We start from the raw sequence: 18,434 nt of genomic DNA on the forward strand, positions 1-18,434 counted from the left end.
AGAATGAAGAAACAACAACAAATAATTGACATTGATTAGAGTAATATAGAATTGTACATAAAATAAACAACCATTCCAGGCGCAATAAGTGCGTGGTACTTAAAACACAGGCTAGAAATACAGGAAAATACAATAAAGAAATAGAATTGAACGCGGAACAGTAAGATTCGAATATAAAGTTTAAAGTTAAAATATAAATAAAAAACGGATAAAAAGCAGTTCAAGATACAGACAGCATTGAACAGGAGAAAAAGCAAAAGTTTAGTAAATGCAAAATTTAGGCTAGAAAGTGGGAGATATATGTAATAAAGTACTATTTAGAATACATCGCTACGAACATCCAATATAAATGAACAGAGCGAGTTTTGGAAGATGTCAAGGTGAGGACAAAGAGTTAAATAACCACTGCATTCTGTCCAGAGGAGAATGAGAATGAAGAGACGGAGAAACTTTAAATGGTCTGAATTCCCTCATGCTCTTTCACGGAACGCGCAGTAGGATGTACTCTAATAGCTGAAAGCACATAATGTGGCCATGAAAACGTTTGTACAGAAAAATGATATCAACTCGGACACGACGGCAGAGAAGAGAAGGAAGATTCAGTTAGGTGCTCCTGGTGGAGCGAGAGGAAGAAGTTGCGCCAGGAAAGCGATATCGAAATATCCGTAAGATATTTGTTTGTAATCTGCCAACTTTGTCGAAGTCCGAGTTGCAAGTGCTATTTCAAACAACCGACGCGTACTCCAAGAGCGGCAAGCATATGGACAGGTATAGTTTTAAGAACAGAAGTGGAGTACGGAACTCTCTCGAAAGTCTGCAAATTAATCCAAGTGTGCGCATAGCCCGCTGAGCAATGCGTTTAGTATGAGAAGAGAAGATGAGGGTGCAGTCAAAAAGTACGCCAAGGTCATGAATTTCATCAACCCCGTCCAACAGCACAGAATTCGCAGAATATTGATAGAGAAAGATTTTTGTTTTACAAGTAAATAAGACAAGTGTAGTTTTAGCAGAACTGAGTGTAAGTCGATTCTTCACACACCAATCCGAAGAGGCAGATATGTCCGATTGCAACAACAAACAATCTTGAAAAGAATATATTACCTTGAATATTTTTATATCATCAGCACTGTCGATGAATTTAAAAGAAAGCTGTGTGTACTGTGCAGCAACGATTGATAGTAATATTTACTTTAGTTCCGTAGCTTTATAGGTTAATTTGTGCACTTTGGCCTTCCAGCGATCATGCGCGTTGTACGCGACTTTTTATGTGATTTCCTTTTTTTTATCGAGTGTAGCTTTTTGCATGCGATATCGTGTGCGTCATTGTTTTTTTTCCACCCTGTCCTGTATTTTTGCATTCAATAATTGGCAACTTGTATAATTTATTTTGTTTGCTGTTAATATTTTATTGTTTGATTTCTGCATTGTAAACATAATTTGCCTTCATAACCTACAATGCCATGTACCCATGTTCTTTCCTCCTCTTCTTTTTTTTGCCAAGTCCCACTCCCCACTGGGCCAAGAGGGCAACTGAAATAAATAAATATTGAAGAAACGAGGAGTTCTTGATTGCCGAGGAAACATCATTATTAAAAGCGGAGAGAAGCGTGCCTAATACTGAACCTTGAGTAACTCCACTGGTTGCAGGGTAAACGAAGGAGGTCTGTACAGTGACACTGACAAAGAGGAGCGATCAAGGAGATAGTTGCGTAGGAGGGCTGCGAGTGAGACTTCGACATCAGAGAGTAGAAGCTTTTCTAGAAGTAGTGAAGGAGTAACAACGTCGAAAGTTTTGCTAATATCACAGTACACAGTGCCAACCTGACACCTCTGAAGGACTGCTGCAGAGGCATACGTCATAAACGTGACTAGGTTGGTTGAAGTAGAGCGACCTGAAATGAAGCCATGTTGATTCGGTACTATGATATGTTTGAGATGGAAGGAAAGCACATTGTGCAAAGCTAATTCGAAAATCTTAGAGGCTGCACATAGACGAGAAATTGAAGATAATCGGAAACATCAGATTTGTTTCCTGACGTGAAGACAGGAAACAGGCGTGGCATTTTCCACATACGAAGAAAGGCAACATTTTTTAAACAGCTATTAAATATAGCAGTCAATACTGACGCAAACCTACAACTGAAGGCTTTTATTATGGCGGCTGAAATGCCACCAGGTCCAGGAGACAAAGGTGGTCTAAGACGCTTAAGACTCACAGTTATCAACTCCTCGTCAAAGAGAACAAAATTAGATGGTGCACCAGATAGGAGTCAAACTGAATCAAAATGTGGATGTCTGTAAACGAAGGAAAATTGTTGGGCAAACTGTCGGCAACATCCTGAATTTCCGAACCCTGAGAGTCAACTAAGCTGATACTCGAATCTGATTTATTGGAGAGCTTGCGAACTTATTGCCAGAACTGACTAGAACGATTTGAGGCACTCCTTTCTAAAGACTCGAGATAAGAGTCGTGATCCCGCTTGTAAAAACGTTTGCAAAGAGAACGCAAGCGGAGAAGCTCATCTGCCCAATTGTCAAACCCAGAGCGTTTCACTTTACGATGGGCCCGTTCCTTACGTTTTAACGCCATTATCAGTTCCCTTGAAAGCCAGGAAAGAAACGTCCTACGCGCAGGAGTATGCAGAGGTATGTACCGACGCATACCATCAAGAACTATTTCGGTGAAGCAACTGACTTGTCCGTCGGAATCAATAATGTCATTTAAAAGGGACCAGTCGACGAAAGAGAAGAAATTCAAAGGACCGACACAATCACCACATGCATACGCAAAACGGGGCCAATTCCTCACCCGATGTGAATTAGTAGCAGGTGAGGCATAGACAGCAGTTTTAACTAGAAGTGGAGGGTGAAACTTATCACACCGAGTCGGTGATATGTCTAAACTCGAGACTCGATCACTTTTAAAATTCGATAGACAGATGTCAAGAATATTACCGCAGCAGTTTTCAATGAAATTGTGTTGCTGTAAAGAGTAAAGGCTATAAATTATAGTAGAGTGTTCAGTTCAGTTCAGTCGTTCAGTCGTGTCCGACCCTTCGTGACCCTATGGACCATGTCACTCCACGCTTTCCGGTCTCTCACTATCGTCCTAACATCACATAACTTCATCTGCAGCGCCTCCATGATGCCATCTAACCATCGCGTTCGCTGCCTACACCTTCTCCGGCGACCCTCAACCTTTCCCAACATCAAATTTTTCTCCAGCGACTCCTCTCTTCTCATCAGATGACCAAAGTAGCGGAGTTTAACTTTACAATTTAAACCTCCAATTAGCAGTCAGGGTTTATGGTCGACAATATCGACTTATTTGATCTTGTGGCAGTCCAAGCGACTTTCACGAGTCTCCGCCAGCACCACAATTCAAACGCGTCAATTCTTCGGCGGTCAGCCGTCTTCACAGTCCAACTCTCGCATCCATACATCACAACTGGAAAGACCATAGCACGAGTTATACGGATCTTGGTAGGCAGACTAATGTCTCTGCTCTTTACTAGGTGGTCAAGGCTAACCATGGCTCTCTTTCCCAGAAGCATGCGTCTCCTAATTTCATGGCTGCAGTCTCCTTCCGGGGTAATCATGGAGCCCAAGAAGAGAAAATCTGTCACAGCTTCCACTTCTTGTGCCTTGATGCTCCAGGACTTGATAGGGCAAGACGCCATGATCTTTCTCTTTTTAATGTTCAGTTTAAGCCCAAACTTCTCACTCTCTTGTACGCGCATCAGAAGTCTCTTGAGTTCCACTTCGCTTTCTGCCATTAAAGTGGTATCATCCGCATATCTAAGGTGGTTGATACGTTTCCCAGCATTCTTCACTGCAGCTGAAGACTCGTCCAGACCGGAGTTCCTCATGATGCACTCTGCATATAGGTTAAATACGCAGGGCGACAGTATGAAGCCTTGTCTCATTCCATTCTCAATCGGAAACCAATCAGTAAGACCATGCCCAGTTCTGACTGTGGCCTCTTGCCCTTCATACAGGTTCCTGAGGAGACAGATGAGGTGAATTGGAACTCCCATCTCTTGGAGAGCTTGCCACAATCCGCTGTAATACACTTACTTAAAGGAACACTAAAGAGAAAATTGAAGTGGGCTTGGATCGATAGAATGCCAATTCCTGATTGCAGAAAATCCACTCTTATTGAAAACAGAGCTGTTATAAGGTAGTAAAGAGGAAGAACAGAAATAAAGGTATAGCCGCCACAGCCGAATCTCGCCACTACAAATCACGTGACGCGCTACGGATCCCAGAGGCTGACAAATGCGAATTACGTTGGTTGTTTGAATGCGGTCGTAGGTTTTGTCTCGAATATGGTAACACGCTTTTATCATGCGTAAACGACGGCGAAGAGACAACGTAAACGTTGCAAGGCAAATACAAAAATATACTTGGAGGCGCCACAGGCGCCCACTTCAGTTTACTTTATGTTCCGGCACAGGTACTTCGTGCGTGCTCGGATAGTTTCAAGTCTGGACCTGCAGCGTTTGAATTACGAACTTGGAGCACAGAGGCGCCTGGCTCGTTCACATTCGGAGGCACGAGCGAGCGAATTTCGCTGCCGCTGACACAATGCTTCGTTGGCACTATTGCGTCAACATATCGCCGCCGTCGCCGCTGCGGCTGCAAACTCCCATTAACCCTGACCTGTCCTCTCGACTGCAGCTACGTACGCCACGAAACGCATGCATGCATATGCTAAGTGCCGAAGGAAAAACGCATTATCATGCAATTGTTCGGTACATTATGGCATATCTGACCCACATGCTGCGGCAACAAGACCTTCAACGTGCTATTTGCAGGCATCGTAAACAAAAGGGGCATACTTGCCGCTCGTACCAAGGAGAGCGTCAATCTATTGCGTTGGTAGCCCGGCGAAAAAAACGGCCTCGGGTAAAAAGTAAAAACTAAAAATAACGAAGCACCGCGAATACATTTAGGAATGTAAAAAAAATGATTTGTAGAACAAAAAACCGTCACCACCAAGATTCGAACTCACCACTGCTTGCTCCGTAACGTTCGGTGCTAACCACTCGACTACGCTGCTTTTTTTTCTTTAATGCCTAATTTATTATCAGATTTTACACATAAAGAACATCACACACACACACACGCGCGCGCACGCACACACAAACACATCGACAGAATACTACGCGATAAATACACAACATGGGTTATAACCTCGCGACTTGGGCTGCGTGATCCATTACAAATCAGTCATTTCAAGCGACACTTCCATTCTCGGAAGCCACTCAGGCACTTTGTCTTGTGTCTTGAGAACTTCAATAACACTCGCAACGGCTTTGCGAAAATACTGCTGTATTTTCCTCGCATCAACGTCGGCATGCCTGAAAGCCATTTTTTGTTGCCAGATACTGTGCCGGCCCAATAGCATAATCATGTAACAGGTTTTCGTTTGCATGCAGCAGAGGTCTGCATACTCGCGTATGCCGACGACATTTCCGTCTTCTGTGCCGACTACGAAAGCATTCGCAGTGTTGGCAAAATGGTGAAGGGCTTTTGTTCGGTGAGTGGTAGTGCTGTGAACTGGAATAAGTGTCTGGGTTTCTGGCATGGAGAGTGGCCCACAACCCCTGCGAATTTCGTGAACATGCCTTGGGTAACGACCCCAATGAAATATTTAGGAGTGCTACCGGAAAACTACCGAGACAGTGAGTCATATTGGAACCAGATGGTTTTAGAAGTACGTGAGAAGGCTGACAGACTAAAAGTATTTGGTTGGTCTATGTTTGCACGTGTTACAATTTGTAGTTTATTTCTTGTTACCAAGATATGGTAAATGCTACGCGTACTGCATTTTTCTCGTGTAAATGATCAGAGATTTCACTGTGTTCGCCATGTTTGTGTGGAAAAGTACTTGGGAGCGCACCCGCCGAACTAGCTTGTTTCATCGCGTCCGCTCTTCAGGCGTTGGTTTGGCGCATTTGTATTTGCGCCAAGTGGTTAACCGTTTTATGTTCTTCGTGATACAAAGGACCCATTTTACGAACTGTGTGTCAGGCTAGATTGAACAGAGTGCCACCAAAATTTGTTGTAGGTTCGGCAAGCATGCAAGGGAGGATTTTCGGTATCCTTAAAGAAGTGTACATGTCATTTTGTGTATTGCAAGTCCGTTTTTCGTATGAATATTTATCAACTGTGACGCGAATGAAACTTTACAAGGACTTGCGCGATGCCTTTCTCCCTATCCCATTGTAGAGATCACTGTACTGTGCAGGTCCATGGAAGTCTAAAAATATGGGTGTGCCATGGGGAACTCGGCTACGCCACGCCTCAGAGAGGTGTGCGTATTTCTACACCGTTCCAGTTTACTCTAGTCACTGTACTTGGTTCTACCTAAAGCTTTCTTCACCGCCTTTAAGTTGAGCGCTGACGAGTGCCATGGGCATTCTCTGTTAAAAAAGGCTAGAGCACGTTTGCTGCTATCGCCACCGGCGAGCAGCTTAGTAGTTTTGAGAGCGCAATTTAGCCCAATAAAGATTTCATGAGAATGCTACGCCTGTCTGTTCGTTTGTGGTCTACGGCATTGTCAGCATTCCCTATTGCAAGAACCAACGTCTCCCAGCGTCTTCCAGTGCAAAATCAGTAAGATTTTCGCGCTGGTTTTGCACTGGATCTACTGGGCACGCTGGAGGTCCTCGATATTCACTGGAGCAGTAACTGGAAGACACTGGTTTCACTGGTACGATGCGACAAAAACGTCATCTTTTATCTTTTGTCGCTGGATGTGTCGCTGGCATCCGCGATGCACTGGGAGAAGCGCTGTATGTGCGCTGGGACTGCACTGGTCCCAGTGCCCCAGTATAGCCGGTGGGGCCTGCGGCGTCCACCGGTGTAGCATCCCTCAGGGACCAACTTGGCAACAGCGTACTCGCAATCAACCATTGGGGAGCATATGAATGAATGAATGAAGCCTTTATTGAAAGGAAGGGATGGCTCCCGGCCGCTGTTTGGGTTCTTGGGGAGTTAGGAGGGATGGGAGTGTAACTTCTTCGTCTTAACGGTTCTTCAAGCTGTTGCTTGTTGCTTGCCATGCGGCCGATCTTCGCGCTCTAAGTCGACCTCTCTCACACTACTCGAAGCAGGCCGCTCTCACTGCCGTATGTAGCAATGGAGTGTTGTATTTCGGTGCTTGATATAACCTGACCTGCTAATGTGGGCATGTCGTCGTGTGGAATATGCGTAATTTTGTTTCTTCCTTGTGAAAACGATGGACATTGCCATATAAGATGTTCTAGGTCTGCTGTACACTGTTCCTGACAGTGCGTGCATATGTTGTGTTTGAGTGTTTCGTGTCTTCGGAGAAACCACTTGTCAAGTATGTGCGGTGTGTAAGCAGCGTTTGTTATTACTTTGTTGAGAAATATTTCTTGTGGTCGAGTGAGCCCTTTCGTGTCCTCAAACACCGGCGTTGGTGTTGCTTCATGTAATCTAAGCTTACTGTCGTGTTTTATTTTGGTGCGTACATAGTGCATCATCGATCTGCCAGAGGAGCCTTTAGTGAGCATTGTTTGGTAAGGATTTAAGTCTATCGGTTTAGGCATGGTGTTGGGGTGTGGGGCATTGTACGTTTCAGCAAGCCCACCCGCTTGCGCGGCGGCCGCTTGCGCGGCTGCGTTTCCCCCGTCCGTGCCAGTATGTCCCGGTGTCTATATAATTTGAATTCCTATTCCAACTTCCCGCATTCCCTTCAGCCTCTTTCTGATGTCCTTGGCCACTGCGTCGTCAGTAGTTGGTGCCGTCAGCCCTGCAATCGCTGCATATGATTTGGTTAAAATTCGATAACCATTGAAGTTATCTTTTCTGGCTGCAGCGGTCGTAATAGTATTTATGGCTCCCCATATGGCAAGCAACTCGGAGTGTAAAATTGTTCCTCCAGGTAGGTGGCACGTGTGCTGTCCGTTGTGCTGAGGCGCTGGCACACACACCCATGCCACACTCACCCTTTCATTTCTAATTGCAGCGTCAGTGTAGATGTCTATTGTATTGAGTGGTCTTGTGAGGGCAGTTCTCTGTGCTAAAAGTTGCCTAGCTACCACATTCCGCCTACTAATAGGTCGTTGTGGCCTTAGTGCGATTACCGGCGCCTCCCACGGGGGTGAAGTGTCTGTCCCCAGGGGCCTCGGAGCAATAATGATTCGGTTGTCCCATGCCATGATCTGCTGCCCTTGAGTCGTGTTTTCCAGTCGGGATCGCATTCTTATTTTTGCTTCTCTTATAATGTCTTGTATGGGTGGTATGCTGACCATTTTAAGCAGCTCTTCATTTCTCGTGTGCTTAGGAAGCCCAGTAATGGTGCGAAGAGTGGCCCTGTGTAGCTTTTCGATGTCTTTAGCGTCGCGATTAGAAAACTCATAGACAGGTGCCCCGTACAGAATCCTGCCTACAGCAACCGCTCTAGACAGTGTGTGGCACGATTTTTGCCGGGCTCCACCGTATTTGTTTGAAATCCGGCGAATCATATGCAATATCGGGGTCCAGTTACGTTGCAATGTACAAAATCCATTTACGAGGACTGTTGCAACTAGAAATCTGTGCCCCCAAGATTTTTGTCTGCCGATTTGCAGACGTGATGTTGTGTTGTCCAAGATGCAGTGTAATCTGCTTTTTGGCGTTTGTATAATTCTTGCCGTCTATGCTTATGAGTTGTGTCTTTTCAGGTGAGAGCTGTAGCCCCAATGCTTCCAAGCTGTCAGTGAGGCTGAAGATTGCTGCTTGGAGCTCCGTCTGCATGACTTCTTCATTTGGGTAATCCACTGCTTCTGTCCATATGGTGACATCATCTGCGTAGATGGTGAAGCGGGCCGAAGTGTCTCGCTCGAACGCTTCTGCTACGCGGCTCATGGCCAAGTTAAAAAGCAAAGGCCCGAGATAGAGCCCTGGGGCACGCCCCTATCCAAGTAATAGGTTCTGGGGCTCCATCCCGAAGCTTTGCCGTGAAGCCTAATAGGTCTACTTTGAAGGAAGCTGCATATCCAATTGTATGCTTTTTGGCTGGGATATCTTTTTGCTAATTCTTGTAGGATTACCTGTTGGTTTACATTGTCGAATGCTTTGCGCATATCAACCGCGAGGATGTAATCTGGTGTCTGTTTGAGAGACCTGCGGTTGATTACCCTGCGGAGCAGCCAAAGGCAATCATGCGTGCCCATATTCGGACGGAATCCAGCCTGGGCTGGATGCAACCCAGGCTGTGCGTATTCGATATAATGCTGTATTCTTGCGGCTATCATTCGCTCAATCAATTTGCAGATAGTGGATGTGAGAGCTATTGGCCGTAGGTTCTCTGGTTTTGTGTGGTCCTTCCCTGATTTCGGTATGGGGTATATCAATGATAGCTTTAGTGCATCTGGCACCACTCCTGATTCCCATGAATCGTTTATGATAGTTAAGAGCTGATCTTGGGCTTCGTCGCTAAGATTTTTGAGCTCCTGCCATGTTACTCCGTCGTGTCCTGGAGCCGATTTCGGTTTGCCGTGGACTAATGCTGCCAATAGCTCGCCAAATGTAAATAGATTTTCAAGTTCCATCACTGTGTTGTCAATCGTGATCGCCGGCAATGGTGGCGTGGGTACCTCAGAAGCATGCGGGAAGAACGCGTGGATCACCTTTTCCTCGAGTGTAGCTGGGTTCTCGCGCAGGAACAGCTCTGCCAGTGGTGGTGTGCTTTTCTTTTTCCCCAGCAGGCTTCGTAGAATTCCCCACAGCTTTTTAAGGCCGGGTTTGCGTCCGAGCGTCGCACAAGTGCTGTGCCATGAATCTGTTTCGAGCTGTTGTTGGTACTCCTTGATGAGTCGATATTGGCGCTTAAGGCTCATGAGATCCCTGTGGCGCTTTCCTTTATATCTGTATCGTTGCGTAAGGATATTGACCTTTCGCCACAAGTTGGCAAGGTGCCTATCCATGTGTGTGGTAGTGTCGTCACATATTATTGTGTCTCGGCACCATGGCCGTGCTTCCGCAACCATGGCACTGAATTGCGCGAAGTCCATGAAGTTGCCGCCAGTGGCTGTCCGAAACTTTTCCCAGTCGATGGTAACCGTTTGCCTTTTTTCACGAATCTTTTTTCGGTTAAGGGTGATCAAAATTGGTAAGTGGTCGCTTCCCCATGTTGTCTGTTCGACTTCCCATTGTCTGATGAATCCTGGTGTGGCCAACGTCAGGTCTGGTGTCGTATCTCTTTGTCGGGCGTGTAGTCCTATGCGCGTTGGTGTGTCCGGGGTGTTGTATATGTATAGACCAGACATTTCTACAGTGTCGTGCAGCATGCGTCCCCTTGGGTCAGCTGTGGCGTAGCCCCAAGTCGGGTGCTTAGCATTGAAGTCTCCTCCCACCAGGATGGGGAGGCTTCCTGACAGGGCCAGGACTTTGGCGAGCCACCCGTATGAGTCGGTATTATGACTGCCAGTCAGAGGCCTATAATGCACGGAGACTGCCACCATGGGCCGCTGCCCAGGAGGACACATTTTAACAGCGATTACTTCTCTGAACTCATTACTTAGATCAAGAATTTGTAATTCGGTTGCTGTGCATTCGTTTCTGACAAGGAGAGCAGCTTGACCCTGTGCATGTTGGTTTCCTCTGTTCTGGTGAAGTATGGTAGGCTGCTGAAATGTACGGTAATCCCGAATAGGGCAAGGTCCTCTTGTTTCTTGCAAAAGGATGACCAGAGGCTTCAATTTTCTGACTTTTTCCCTTAGGGTAGGTCCAGTCTGCGTGAAACTTCTGCAGTTCCATTGTAGACATATTGATCTGATTCTTATTGCGCCTCTGCGGGCTTACGTCTTTTTGGCTCATCGTTCTGGTGTTGGATGCTTTTGTGCAACTCTATAAAAATTGCTTCAATCTGAGTCTGTATCGCGTTTGTTATCGTTTGAAACTCATCCCGCAGGCTTTTTTCTAGACGCTGTGTCTCGTTGTGTCGCTCTTGCCTCATGATGCTCAGCATTTGCGCATACGCCGAGTCTTGTGCGGTAAGTGCCTTTGTCGTCTGATGAGTCTGCCGTTTGAGTCAGTGATGTTTCGGTATGTTGGTGTTTTATGGAGTTTGCAGTTGTTTTACGACTGGACGACCGTCCGGGCCGGCTTTTCGAACGCACGCGTTGCATCTGCCCAGTGGGCGAGGCTGAAGCATGTTGCCGCTGCGTCTGAGATGCATGAACGTCTTGTTCCAGTGGTAGCCTTGCAAGGACTTTCTCCAGCATTTCTCTAAGTTGCTGATTTTCTTTTCGCAACTCTTCCAGTTGTTGTTGGTAAACAGGGGGCAGCGCAGTTTCTGTCGACGAGTTCTGTCGCGCCTTGTCTGCCCATGTAACTTCTCCCTTCACTGCATCAGGGTTCTGCTTATTTTCTCTAGGCTCTTTTGGTACACGACTAGGACAAGCCGAATTGATTGAAATGTGGCCCGGTTTCTGGCAGGCGACGCAGAATAACTCTTGATCGCATTCTGTGTCTTTAGAGTGCAGCCGTCCGCACTCCTTACAAACCTCTTCTGCTGGACAATACCTAGCAATATGTCCCAGTCCGTGGCAGTTATAGCAGGCAATAATTTTCGGTCTGTACTCGTAGACCCTTGTGATATCGTAATCAAAAACGAGCCTTTTGGGTAGCTGCTCGGTATCGAATTTTAACAGCAGCATGTTTGTCTTTCCTAGGAGACGCGCGTCAAGAATAGTTGCAGTTTCACATCTTAGGTGGTCCTTGATGTACTCAATAGTTTGACCAGGACGCACCTTGATAACGCCCCGACTTTTTTCCTCGCCTCGTGTTGGCGTTCGTTCAATCGTGACCTCGTACGTGCAGACGCGTCCGTTCACTTTCCCGGCCAGTCGCGTTAATGCGGTGAGCCTATTTGCGTGTTCCTCATCTCTAACAGTGACCTTGACGCGATTTGCTACCACATCGTAGCGGAAAGCAGCCAAATCTGCCAATTCCCAACTTTTTGCGGTCATTTCTAACGCCTCTGTAATGGCTTGTTTAGGTATATCATGCACATGTACTCGGTTGAGTGGCCTGATCGAGAGTGGAAAGAGAGGTCGACTTACCCGTTCAAAACGAAGCTGTTCAGGCTTCACTTTCCTTTGAGGTTTCCGTTTCTTGATTAAAGTCCAGTCGCCGTAGTCGCCGACGTTCTCACTTTCGTCTTCAGTGTCCATTTGGTCGCTTGCGTGCTGCTCCTTAGTCTTAGTGAGTCCCACAGAAAGACCACTCTCAGCGTCCGCGTTCGGCAGCTGATGCGTTCCGTCCTCTTCATCGCGCGTTGGGCGTCGGAACGCCTTTTCTTGGAGGCTGCTTTCAGTTTTTTTGGTGCCTACACTTTTTGATGAACCCACAGCTCCCGCACTTGCGCCACTCGGGTGTGAGCGAACCGACGCCGGCTTCGGCATGGTGCGTCCTGACAGCCCGGCCAGGGCAGCAGCTGAGCTGCGTCTGGGTGTTGTTAGGGTTAGCAGTCTGTCGCAGAAAACGTTGTTGCAGGCGGAAAAACGATGACTTCAGATCTACGAAAATCACTCCGCACTCACCGGAGGTACTCACTGGGTCATTGTCCTTTGTTTCGTACACAAAAGAACAATATTTCCGCACACAGTTAAAAAAAACATTGAAGAGCCGAGGTGCCACACGGTTGCAACCTGCGGCGATCGCAGCGCCTCCCCCGGGGAGCATATAAAAAATATGGTTCAAATAAGCGCTTTTTGCTGCGAAGTCATTGCGCACCTGTAGGAAAGCAAAGGCAGTATCTTTTTTCTAGAGTTTCCATGTTTCGATAGGTCGTTTCGAGCTTTTTGAAAGAGACCACGACCACCGCGCCTCTGATATCTTATGACACACTGGCGATTAGCGTAAAACTAAAACTGGAATAATGTGGGCTACCGTACATAACATATTTCACAGCTGATCTTAAGGGCACTCTAACACAATGATTAGAGCCAAAATTTTCAATGCGGGCACAATCGCCGGCGAGCGTAACCTGCACCACGGCCCAGTATAAACAGCTGTATAAACAGAGAGTAGTTTACCGAGCGATGGGCCCATGAGAGAAAATAAAGCATGCAGCGCTTGTAATGCATAATATTTTGTGTGTTTCTCTAGCTTTTGCGCTTCTTTTTACTCTGCGTATAAAGCAGCCGAGCCTTCAGTCATTGCAACGGTTCCCAAAATGTTTACATACAAATAAGGTTTAGTTACACTCAAAATAGTGTCGTCAATGCTGCGCTTGCCGGTATTGAAGCTAGGTCGCACTTTTTTCCTTAAAGGTTTGTACTTAAGCTCCGTGTTTAGGACGTGAACATTCCAGTTCACGTCCTTAGTAGTCGCGATAAGACCAGTGTGCGCGGATTCAGAGATGTAAGCTCTGAGACACTGTCCAAAATTGTGGGAGAGTGGAACCTTGAGAATGCTGGGGAATGTCTTGATGGCGCGTGCGGTGTAAAATATATGTTCAGCGTGCAAGCCACGCTCGTCTTGACCGCATATAGGTTTCGCTTGGTGTGATTGCAAAATGTAGTAGATACCATGTTGTTCACGTCTCTTTTTCTGACCACTGTTTAGTACTATGTGTGATAGGATTACAAAAACGGGGCAGTGGTTTCAATTGGGACCAGTGTAAATTGAATGACAAGTTGACTGAAGTTAAAATTTTCAGAGATGCAGTAACGGAATAGGCAAAATGGATCCTAAAAGTATACTGAGAGCGTGGCAGCAATGGGAGCTTTGTAAGGAACAGCTTAAAATAATTGCAATCAGTAGATCTAGAGTCCTTGCCCACATATGGAACGCAACTTAATGTCCCTGCTTGGACAAATGCTTGGGAATGAATGTGTAGCGAATGACAAATGGACATAATATATAAGGAAGATTAAACAAAAAATCCAGCTGATAGAGCAAGAGCGTTATCGCGGTGCGCTTGTACGTGCGAGAGCGGAAGAGGCATCTGCAGGGGAGGCACCGTCGAGACGAACGCTACGAATTGAAAAGGCGCAAGCACAGAGAAATCACATCAGAAATATATAATGGCTCTGCGTCTTATCGGATGACAATGACTATACTGAGCGAAAATTCTTCCAATACTACCAGGCACTGTTTGCATTGCACGCCTTTGATATGAGATCGTTTAAGGACAGGTATCCGGGGACTACCAAGACTAAGTGAACACAAAAAACAAATATTACAGCTGCCAAAAACTAAATTAGAGGTCGAACTGGTGATAAACAATTTAAACTCGGGAAAATCACCCGGTCTAGACGGCATAAGTGCACCATTTAACAAAGAATTTAAACTCGAAATAGCGCAGTCCTGACTGTATTATGACAAATCCCACACAGTCCTCATACCCAAAACTGATGAAGCAGATAGGCTACTACAAGTAACATCATACTGGCCAATTGCACTCACGAATGTTGATTACAAAATTTATATGAAGATGTTAGCACAAAGGCTGCAGTCGGTTATCCAGGAAATTGTTGGGCCACATCAAACGTGTGGGATAAAGGGACGGTCCATTGTTACCGATACACACAAAGCAAGAAGTGTATTAGAATGTTGTGATTGGGGGGAGGGGGGGTCATAAATGGCCGTGTGGCCATCTTGCAGTTGGATCTTGAAAAGGCGTTCGACTGTGTTGCCCATGAACTTCCACTTGTATAATGGACCATATAAATGTTGGTTTTGTTATTCTTGCGTGCGTGGACCTGCCGTACCGAAATTGCACTACGAGATTAGTCGTAAATAAAAATCTGGGGCCCCCATTAGCGTGCAGCGTTCTGTGCGGCAGGGCTATTCACTCAGCCCTCTTTTATTCTGAATTTACACTGAAACCCTACGATTAAATGTCTTGGACATTGAAAATATTACTGGTTTTCGTTTGCAAGCATGGAAGTGAAGCTGCTGGCGTACGCCGATGATGTTGCGGTTTTTACGGTTAACCAGGAGGGTATAACCGAAGTTGTTGATTCTGTAAAAATCTTTAGCGAAGTAGTAGGGTAAACTGGTCCAAGTCCCTGGGACTCTGGCATGGTAGATGAGAAAGTGCTCCTGATAATTCTGCAAACGTGTCCTGAGTGACGACTCCGCAAAGTACCTTGGCGGTGCATTTAGAATGCTATGAAGATAACAAGACATATTGGAGGGCATGCACAGATGACATGCGGGAAAGGGCCATAAGTTGAAACGAAGCGGCTTATCAATTTTTGCCAGAGCCACAGTATGCCGAGCCACGGTTTGCCACACCGCTGCAAAAGGTGCAGCGGTGGCGTAGCGGTAGAACATCCACCTCGCATGCAAGAGGACCGGGGTTCAAATCCCGGTGCCGCGCAATTCTCCACCGGATGAAAAAAAACATCCGCGTGTCGATGGAATTGCATACACAGGTTTGGGGTGCGACCTGATGCCGGTGAACACCTCCGGCAACACACTCCCTCACCAAAACAGGAGTTGGCCACCCTGGTGCAGTAATTGGCCACAACCTCCTATGATAATCTCCATAAAACCCTGGCCCTCAGTCACCAGCGGCTGCGGAACAACTGACCACGGCGGCGGTCAGACCTGTGACGCGGCAGGGGTGCTAAGGAAGCCTGGCTCCGCTGGACAGGCCGCCATTGGAAACTGACCCTGGCAACGTTTAATGCTAGAACCCTAGCTAGTGAAGCTAGTTTAGCAGTGCTGTTAGAGGAACTAGAGGGCATGAAATGGGATCTCATAGGGCTCAGTGAGGTTAGGAGGCCGAATGAGGCATATACTGTACTGAAGGATGGGCATGTACTGTGCTATCGAGGTTTACCGGAGAGGCGACAACTAGGAGTAGGTTTCCTTGTCAATAAGTATATAGCGGGTAATATAGATGAATTCTATAGTATTAATGAGAGGGTTGCAGACATCGTAATTAGGCTTAATAAGCGGTAAACACTGAAGGTTATACAGGCCTATGCACCTACATGTAGTTATGATGACCAGGCAGTTGATAGCTTCTATGAAGATGTAGAATCGGCAATGAGAAAAGTAAAGACGCAGTATACTGTACTAATGGGCGACTTCAATGCCAAGGTAGGGAAAAAACAGGCAGGAGACAAGGCAGTAGGTGAGTATGGCATTGGTTCTAGGAATAGCAGGGGGGAGTTACTAGTTGAGTTTGCAGAGCGCAATAACTTACGAATCATGAATACCTTCTTCAGCAACCGGAAGAACCGGAAATGGACATGGAAAAGTCCTAACGGAGAGACTAAACATGAAATCGACTTCAAAATGTGTTCAACCCCCGCCATTGTGCAGGATGTAGAGGTAATCGGGAAAGTTCGATGCAGTGACCACAGGATGGTGAGGTCCTGAATTAGCCTAAATCTGAAGAAGGAACGCAGGAGATTAGTAAGAAAGAAACCCATCAACGAATTAGCGGTGAGGGGGAGGGCAGAAGAGTTCAGGATCTCGCTACAGAACAGGTATTCAGCTCTAACTGAGGATGGCGACATTACCCTAGAGGCAAGGAACAATAACTTCACAGATATCATTACTGAGTGCGCGGTAGAAGTAGGCGGTAGGATAATTAGAAAGGATACCGGTAAGCTGTCTAAGGACACGAAAGATTTGATTAAGAAACGCCAGAGTATGAAAGCTTCCAATGCAACAGACCAGATCGAATTGGCCGAGATATCAAAGCTAATCAATAAGCGCAAGGTGGCCGATATAAGGAAGTATAACATGGAACAAATTGAGCATGCTGTAGAGATCGGGGGAAGCCTTAAAGGGACACTAAAGAGAAAAATGAAGTGGGCTTGCATCGATAGAATGCCAGTTCCTGGTTACAAAAAAGCCAATTTTACTGAAAACAGAGCTGTTATAAGGTAGTAAAGAGGAAGAACAGGAATACAGTTATCGCCGCCACTGCCGAAACGGCTGAGGCTGGGAACTACAAATCACGTGACGTGCAAGGGATCCCGGAGGCTGACAAATGCGAGTTACGTTGACCGTTTGAACGGTAGTCGATTTTGTCTCGAATATGATAACATGCTTTTATCGCACGTAAACGACGGCGAAAAGATGAAAAGGCAACGTAAATGTTGCAAGGCAAATATAAAAATATGCTCATTTCGTCCCCTTGTCGGTAGATGCCGCTAGTCTCTCAGCTATGTTCCGGCTCAGGCAATTCGTGCATGCCCGCATAGTTTGGTTTGGGCCTGCGGCGCGTGAAATACGACCTCAGAGCAGCAGATGCGCCTACCCTAAGTGCGTATCGAATGAAGATTATTACTTGGCACGCACATGCGAAATATTCCCCGCTCCCCGCGCGCCAGCAATCACGGAGTCTCCTCTTGCGTCATAGTGTGCGTCATCCTACCCTACTACGTAGAAGGAGAAAACAGTTTGAATTCGACCGGCGGGAACAAAAAATACCTCAACTTCTTATCGCAATATCTCAGCAATAATTCGATTTTCTGTTGCCGGATATGCGGCGACAGTGTCACCAAATGCCGTTTATTAGATTTTGATAACATATTTGGGTGTCCTTAGTGTCCCTTTAAAGCGGTAAATAAGAAATTGGGCATAGGCAAAAACCAGATGTATGCGATAAGGGGCAAGGCGGGCAACGTCATCACTAATATGGACAAGATAGTCAAAGTAGCCGAGGAGTACTATACAGATCTCTACAGTAGTCAAAGTAGCCGAGGAGTTCTATACAGATCTCTACAGTAGCCAAAGTAGTCAGGACCGTAATGAGATTGGCGGTAGGGAAAAACAGACGTTCAACCAGTGACGAAGGACGAGGTCAAGAAAGCACTAGAAACTATGAAAAGGGGGAAATCAGCTGGAGAGGATCAGATAACTACAGATTTGCTGAAGGACGGGGGGATATCGTGTTAGAAAAACTGGCCACCCTGTATACGCAGTGCCTTGTGTCATCGACAGTGCCGGAACCATGGAAGAATGCAAACATTATCCTCATTCACAAGAAAGGGGACTCTAAGATCTTAAAAATTACAGACCAATCAGCTTACTGTCTGTTACGTATAAGGTATTTACTAAGGTAATCGCTAATAGAATCAGGACAACCGTAGACTGCAATCAAGCAAAGGATCAAGCAGGGTTTCTGAAACGGTGCTCTACTATCGATCATATCCATACCATCAATCAGGTGATAGAAAAATGCTCGGAATATAACCAGCCCTTATACATAGCATTCATTGATTACGAAAAAGCATTTGACTCAGTTAAAACCTCGGCGGCGATGCAGGCATTGCGAAATCAGGGGGTAGACGAGCCGTACGTGAAAGTGCTGGAAGATATATATAGCGGCTGCACAGCAACCATAGTTCTGCATAAAGAAAGTAACAAAATTCCCATAAAGAAAGGTGTTAGGCAAGGAGACACAATCTCCCCAGTACTGTTCACAGCTTGTTCAGAGGAAG

Source organism: Amblyomma maculatum, chromosome 5 (genome assembly GCF_055883805.1).
Source record: "Amblyomma maculatum isolate TAMU_Amacu chromosome 5, ASM5588380v1, whole genome shotgun sequence".
Classification (NCBI taxonomy): domain Eukaryota; kingdom Metazoa; phylum Arthropoda; class Arachnida; order Ixodida; family Ixodidae; genus Amblyomma; species Amblyomma maculatum.